This window comes from Tenrec ecaudatus, chromosome 4 (assembly GCF_050624435.1).
Source record: "Tenrec ecaudatus isolate mTenEca1 chromosome 4, mTenEca1.hap1, whole genome shotgun sequence".
Lineage (NCBI taxonomy): Eukaryota > Metazoa > Chordata > Mammalia > Afrosoricida > Tenrecidae > Tenrec > Tenrec ecaudatus.
This window is the reverse complement of record NC_134533.1, coordinates 22932940-22939937: the sequence shown is the minus strand read 5'-3', so window position 1 is coordinate 22939937 and position 6998 is coordinate 22932940. Positions and strand designations below refer to the sequence as shown.

At 47.3% G+C, this 6998-nt stretch overlaps 1 non-coding gene across 1 annotated transcript; it reads right to left on the bottom strand.

Annotated features, from left to right (window-relative positions):
- Window positions 1-5570: 5570 nt before the first annotated feature.
- On the bottom strand, window positions 5571-5732 carry LOC142447663 (U1 spliceosomal RNA). Its single transcript, XR_012784327.1, has one exon. It is a non-coding gene; the product is annotated as a U1 spliceosomal RNA (small nuclear RNA).
- Between the last annotated feature and the right edge of the window lie 1266 nt (window positions 5733-6998).

Here is a 6998-nt window from a genome sequence, read left to right as displayed (position 1 = left end):
GGCAAGAAACCGTGATGACTACAGAAATCTATGAAGAAACTCGCCAATCAATACATTCACAGAATGGGCCGTTTGTGTGCTTTTTATTGGGGGTACGGTTGGGTGCTGTATTGCCTGTTGCTTCTCCACATAGTTGGCTGAAACTAATAATGTACCCGATGTGGAAAAGAGGAGATGAGGTACAACTGCTTCTTTATTGTAGAGTATATTCCAAAGAGAACCCTGATATACATACAGGAATATGTATGTTTCCACAGGAGACCTTCTGGGAGACTTCTGCTCTGCCCTGTAGAGTCTCTATGAGCTGGAATAGACTCAATCACATGTAATAGGTAGCCCTTGGCTTACGAAGCATTGGGCTTCATGATGAACTACAGTTACCGACCTTCCATTGTTCCTTGGTATGGTCAGCTGCATCGAATGTTGTAGCTACATAGAACGTTGCAACAGGTAGTTTGCTAATCTTTTCATGCTCAGATGTTCAGTCACAGATGTTCAGAGACAATGCCGTATAGATTTAGTTTTAAAAACTAGTCTGGGGCCTCAGTGGCTTGAAAACACGGACCCACGTGCCGGTTCCTTCGCTGAGAAGGTCCATAGGCGACCGAGGAAGCACGGAGACGTTAGTGCGGGCTGCGTGAAAAAAACGGACCGATCCAGGCAGCTCTCACTAGTTTTCTGACTCGCATCTCCAAGCCCATGTCCAGGTGACACCCAGATGACCCAGAGCCTCCCAGAGGTGGAGTTAGGACCCCAACAGACCAATGTCGCCCAACTCTTCATTATTGGAATACATTTTTATGATTTGTGTTTTTGTTTGTGTAGGTCTTAAAATACCGGGGAGCGTCTCCTCCTGCTGGGCATCAGGCCACCATGGGCTGGCATCGACTCAGTGGCACCTCACGACATCAACAACAACAAAGACAAAGGTTGGATTGATAAAGATAACAGAAATCTATAAGAATGAAAAATAAAATAAAAACCAAGTATTTGACTTACATCATTACCAATTTATGACAGAATCATCCAAATAGAATTCCATCATAAATTGGGGTCTGGCTGTATGTACTTATTAGTATTAAGTGACCATGTGAGTCTCCCTCATTGCTAAGTGCCATGCAAATAAAATCATTTCAATTATGTTTGGAAAACATAATTATTAAATCATATTCCTTCAAGAAATTTTCAAAAATAAAAATGGAGAGAAAATCAAGATAAACTATGATGTCACCATTCAAAGGGGGAAAGATTTCTTGGGCTATGACTTCTCAGTCTGTTTTCCAAACACAGTGTTGTTTTACCTTGTATGCATTGTTTTAAAGTTGGGGCTTTCCCTCTGACATGATTGTCTGTATTGTGCTAGAATGCAAAGCAACTGTGTAGCCCATCAAAAGCGAACTTAACAGACCTCATGTAAGCCTGCCTTCTATTTAATGTCCTTTCTCTTCTTCCAGTTGATCTTTGCTTGGTGGATGTTTATGGAGCTCTTGGCTAATAATCTTTCTGGAATAAGGTGGAGTGGAAATTAATGAGTCACAACTCTGTAGTGGAGTCACTGGGGAAGCTCTTAAATATGAATATTTGAGCAGCATGTCGATTTAATAAAAACTTCCAGGAGTGGAACATTAATATTTGTATAAGCCCTTGAAAGTGTTTGTCTAGGAAAATCAATACACACAAAATTATTGATAACATTTTTCTGTGTATTGCCTTTTTCAAACTTAAAACAAAATTAAACATTTGGGACATTACTACCAAAAAAGCACAAGCTGAGCTTTGTCACTAAGTAGCATCAAAACAAAAACAAACAAAACCTCAAAACAACAACAACAACAACAACCCCAAACAAGTAGAGGGACATTGTACAAAGTCCCTGGTCTGAATTTTACAGCATGTCAAAGAAAAACTTAGAAATAATTCCAGAAGAAAAGACACAAAAGAGACAGGGTAACGAAATGGTAATGCAGGGATTTCTTGGGCTATACAGAAATTATGGGGGAGGAAGGAGGTTTGCATATGGGTAGATTATTTCAAATTGGAAGATTATTTCAAATCTGAAAAATTTGAATGAAATTTGGAGACTGGAGAATGACATCACATTGTTGTCCATCTAATTTGGATAATTGCACTGTGAGAGAATTGCCCTGTGTTTAGGAAATCTATAAGAAAATATTTGGGGAATAAAAGGGCATCATGTTGTAATTTGGTCTAAATTCAGAAAGAATTATATATAAAATATGTGTGTTATAGTTGTCTGGTATATGTGTGTGTATATATACATCCATGAGGAAGCTTCAAAGTTTGTGGAAAAGTGGAGTGAAAAGGTAACGGAATGTCTTCAGGAACTTTTGGAAGCCCCTTCTATATGTGTGTATTCATCTCTATATGTGCGAATATATGTGACCAACATTCCTATCTAAAGAGACAGAGAAAGAATGATAAAGCAAATGGGGCAAAATGGGAACATTTGGAGAATTTCCGGCTATACAAGAATTCTCGTGCTGTTCTTGCTTTTGTTGTTTTAAGGCTGAAATTATGTCAGAAAGGTAAGTTCATTTATAACACCAACATCCACCGAGTGCTAAGATCGGCGTGGATAAAGGTGGATTTGGCTCACGGTGACCTGGCTGGGCCATGATGGAGCATGGAGCTGCTGATGCAAGGACCACCAGTCTGACCCTCCCCAGCAACTCCAGGACCTGCCGATTGGCTTCCCCATCAGCTCTCAAACACCACTGCGAGGGAGGCGAGGGAGACCCACAGCGACTCTAGAGGAGAGGGTAGAACAGCCGCTGGGAGGTTCGGAGCCTGGAACTGTTTACAGGAGTAGAAACTCCGTTTTTCTCCCGCCATGTAAACTGCAGCCTAGGAAACCATGACTCTGTCCTCTAGGCTCCCTATGTGTCAGAGTTGACCCATGGTCTCCAAGAACAGCAAAAGAAACACAATGGGGACAGACCGTTTAAATGCAAAAAGATAAGAGTAGTAACAGTTCTGTAGCTACATGAGGAGAATTGCCATTTAAGTGACTGTCTTCAGAATATGGGCGAGGACGGTATCTGGGCTTCTTCTCACAGCCACCGCCGAGTAAGGCTCCATCGAAAGCCGGCAGAGGCCCTCCAATAGAGGGCGGTACAACATTGCCAAGGATAACGGATAGTATCGCACGTCTTTGTGCCTTAGAGAGTGGATTCTGAAGTGTTACCGCTCAGGACAGAGGCATCTGGAATCTTACAGCTGAATTCTATCGACATCCCGTTTTCCAGACGAGGAAATGGAAACTGAGCGAGGGAAAGACATTTCCCCAAGTGACACAGCTGCATTGCCCATCATCCTGAGAACCATCATTCAATCGAAGGCTTCCTGTAAGCCGTCAGTCCACGAGAGCTTTTTATGTGCCGGCCACTAGCCTACGCACCCTCTACGCATTAGCTATTTGATTCCTTGTCCCTTTCTTTCATTCAGTTCTGAAGCTGAGGTGCAGAGAAGGCAGGGACCTGTTTGATGTCACAAATCTAAAGAAGAAGAACAACAGGCAAACAATCCAGACTTTGCCCATATTCACGATCCATTCGGGAGCCCTGGTGGCATCGTGGGTGACTGGTTGCGCTGCTAACCGCAAGGTGGACAGTTGGAAACCAGGAGCCTCTCTTTGGGAGAAATAGGAGGTTTCCTATGCCCAGAAAGATGTACAGTCCCGGAAACCCACAGTCCTGTCCTGTCCTATGGGGTCGCTAGGGCTCAGAATAGACTTGATGTCCGTGAGTTGGAGAGTGAGAAGGGTCCCCACTGCCTTCGTGTTTCGTGGCGTACCTGCCCTTAAAGTAAGTCTGAGGCCGACGTTGGCCATTGAAAAGAAACCAGTCGCGGTGCCCACTGATGGGGAGGCACCCAAACACTGCACTAGGGATTCTGGGGGCTGGAGACAGCAGAAAAGGAAAACTCACTGCCATCGAGCCGATTCTGACACTCAGCGCACTCTAGAACAGGGTAGACCTGCTCCCGTGGGGTTCGGAGACTAACTGTTGATGAGAGCAGAGAGCCTCATTTCCCCTACAGAGAGGCTGGTGGTTCTCAATGGCTCACATTCCGGTTCAGGGCCCCTCACGTAGCCAAGACACCTCCAGGCTCTTTCAGCAGAAATGAAAAGCTGCACCCAATGGGTGGGGGGAGGGTGAGCAGCTTATGAAAGTGGGTCGATGTCAAGGTGGTCATGGGAAACCCGAGAGGAAAGGACAGAGGCAGAGAGCAAACGTTCCAAGAAAGAAGTCTTACTGGGGAGGACACTGAATCTCAAATCTTGGTGACTGCTGGCCTCAGGACCCCAGGGTTGGTGTGAGCCGAGCCGGTGGGACAGAGCAGAACTGCTCCACAGGTCTTGTCTTCTTTCTGCTGGGCGGGCTTGAACTGACAACCTTTCAGTTAGCAGTTGAGTCCAAACTGTTTCTGCCCACCTAGGGCTCTCAGGACCCTGTGCCTCCCCCAATGAGCCCCTGGGCAGATCTTGTTTGCTGTTTCCAGAACTCCCTCTTCTTCCTCCATGTGCACTGCTGTCTCCCAGATCAAGTCACTGCTCCCCGGGACGCTTTGGATCTCTCCTCCTCTCCTGTGCTTCTGACAACACATCCTCCACATTGCCTTAGAACATGGCTCAGACGGTGTCACGGGGACACCGGGAACCCACCGCGGCTGCTTCCGGCTCAGAAACAGCAGCAACAACAGAAACTCAGCCCCACCGCTATTGACTTGATTCTGACTCAAAGCAAACTTCTAACACAGCGTAGAGCTGCCTATTTGGGGCTTTCGGAGACTGTCCATCTTTCTCCCGTGGAGTGGCTAGTGGGTTGGACTGCCAGCCATTCCGTTAGGAATGCTGGAAGGGTTTAATCACTGCACTGCTGAGGCAGATCTCAGAAGAGTCCCCATGGGCCGATGAGTCACAGCCTCCTGAATGGCACATTACCACCAGCACCACCACCACCACCACCAGCACCAGCACCACCACAACCACCAGCAGCACCACAACCACCTCCACCAGGACGCAAGTCCTGTTGTCAGCCCTGGAGAGACACCTAGGATACCTACCCTCACAGTGGGATGGTTGGGGAAAGGAGAAACTCTCAAACATTCGCTGCCATCGAGCCGATTCCCACTCCTAGGGCAGAGGATAACTGGCCCTGGGGATTTCCGTAAGTGACTCTGTTGACAAGGCTAGAAAGCCTCATCTTTCTCCCACGGATTGAAACAGCCGACCTTGCAGTTAGCTGCCCAACACATAACCACCCCGCTGCCTCCGCCATCCTTGGATAGACGACAGAGGGACAGCCTTATGCTGCGTGTGTTTCTGTGGTGACAAGTGCTATGGAGAAAAATGACATAGAAAAAAGAAATGGGGACTTGCTAGAGGTAGGAGAAGGGTTGGGTAGGGGTATTATAGTTGGGGCTTTCCAGAGAAATGGATCACCAGCATATTAGATAGATAGAAACAGGTATCTATCTATATCTCTATATAGCTAGGTATCTCTATAGAGAGATAGATGGAGAAACATTATTATTATTATTATTATTTTCAGGGGAGAGCCCGAACGCAGTCCCCCACTACCACAAATTATGCAGTCGTTTCCCACATTTGGGGAAATCGCAGGGGTCAGCACACCCGGAGTGCAATGGGTGGGCCTCGCCCTGGGAAAACCACCTTTGTGATCATGGTATCTCCCCTGTCAGGTAAGTATGGAGAAACATTCATTAGAAGATCATGGCTCATATGATTGTGGGGCCCACCAAATCCAAACGCAGCAGGGCAAGTAAGAGACAGATTGGAAATTCCAGGAGGGTTTCAATGTTCCCATTGTAAGGCCAACTCCTTCTTCTCTGGAAATCTCGGACTTTGCTTTAAGGCCTTCAGTTGATTAGAAGACACCCCGTACTGCCAAGGGTGGGTGATCTTTCAAGTCAACCAAGTGCAAATGCTGATCTCCTCTACGAAATAGCTTTCCATCCCCATCTGGACTAGTGTTTGTCCAGACAACTGAGCACTAGAGACCAGCCACATGGACACAAAAGGCTAACCATTGCAGGTGGCCCGGGGGGTGAGGGTGGGGGAGTATCCTTAAGATAAAGTGACCTAGATTTTGGGGGGCACTAAGCACAGTGTCACCTGCGTTTTTTTCGGCTTTTAAAGAGATGTCTTTGTCCGGGGGCAGCAGGGCTGGTTTTGCTGGAGTCGGTGTGGGTGACCAGTGGACACCCCGCGGCTCTGACCCTGGGCAGCAGAAATGAAACTTGGGCTATCAGCATTAAAAAGGCCACTTCCTGCTTCCTTCTCAAAAACCAAACCCAAGGAGTTAGCATAAGGAATTTGCACAGTCTTCCTTAGGTCACCCTTCACTTGCTTGGGGCGGGAGTAGGCACCCCGATGGGTCAAGTGCTATTGTGTGTGAAGCACAGCTCTTGGCTCTTCAGTGTCCCCACCCTTTTCCTCTTCCACTTTATAGACGAGCAAAGGGAGGCTCAGGGTACCTGTGGGACTTGCCCAAACTCAGCAGGGGAGCAACAGACCAGAGACTCTGACCCAGCTCAGCCGTCTCTATTTCCGTGCTCCCTCTGTGGCATTGCTGAGGACTGGAGTCGTTTTGAAAGCAACTCCTGAAACCTTTCCCAGAAGGACACTCAGAAATTACATAGCTCAACCCTTTCATTTTCCAGATCAAATGAGCCCCAAATCTGCATGCGCGCCTAAAAGCCCAGTAGCCTGCATTGAATGTGGGTTTCCTCCTTTCCTTCCCAAACCCACAGGGATGTTACTACGTGCCTCAGGACACACAGTAGGTCAGCAGCCAGTCTGCCCTCGGAGCCCCCTCTGGACTTCTGGAATTTTCTCATTGCCCTCTGATCCACGTAAGGCTTAGAGGTCAAAGACTGTAGTGTCAATCATTGTTGGAGACGCCCCCAGCCCTGCCATTGCACAAGACCCCACGGGGCTGGGGGAGGGACGGGGA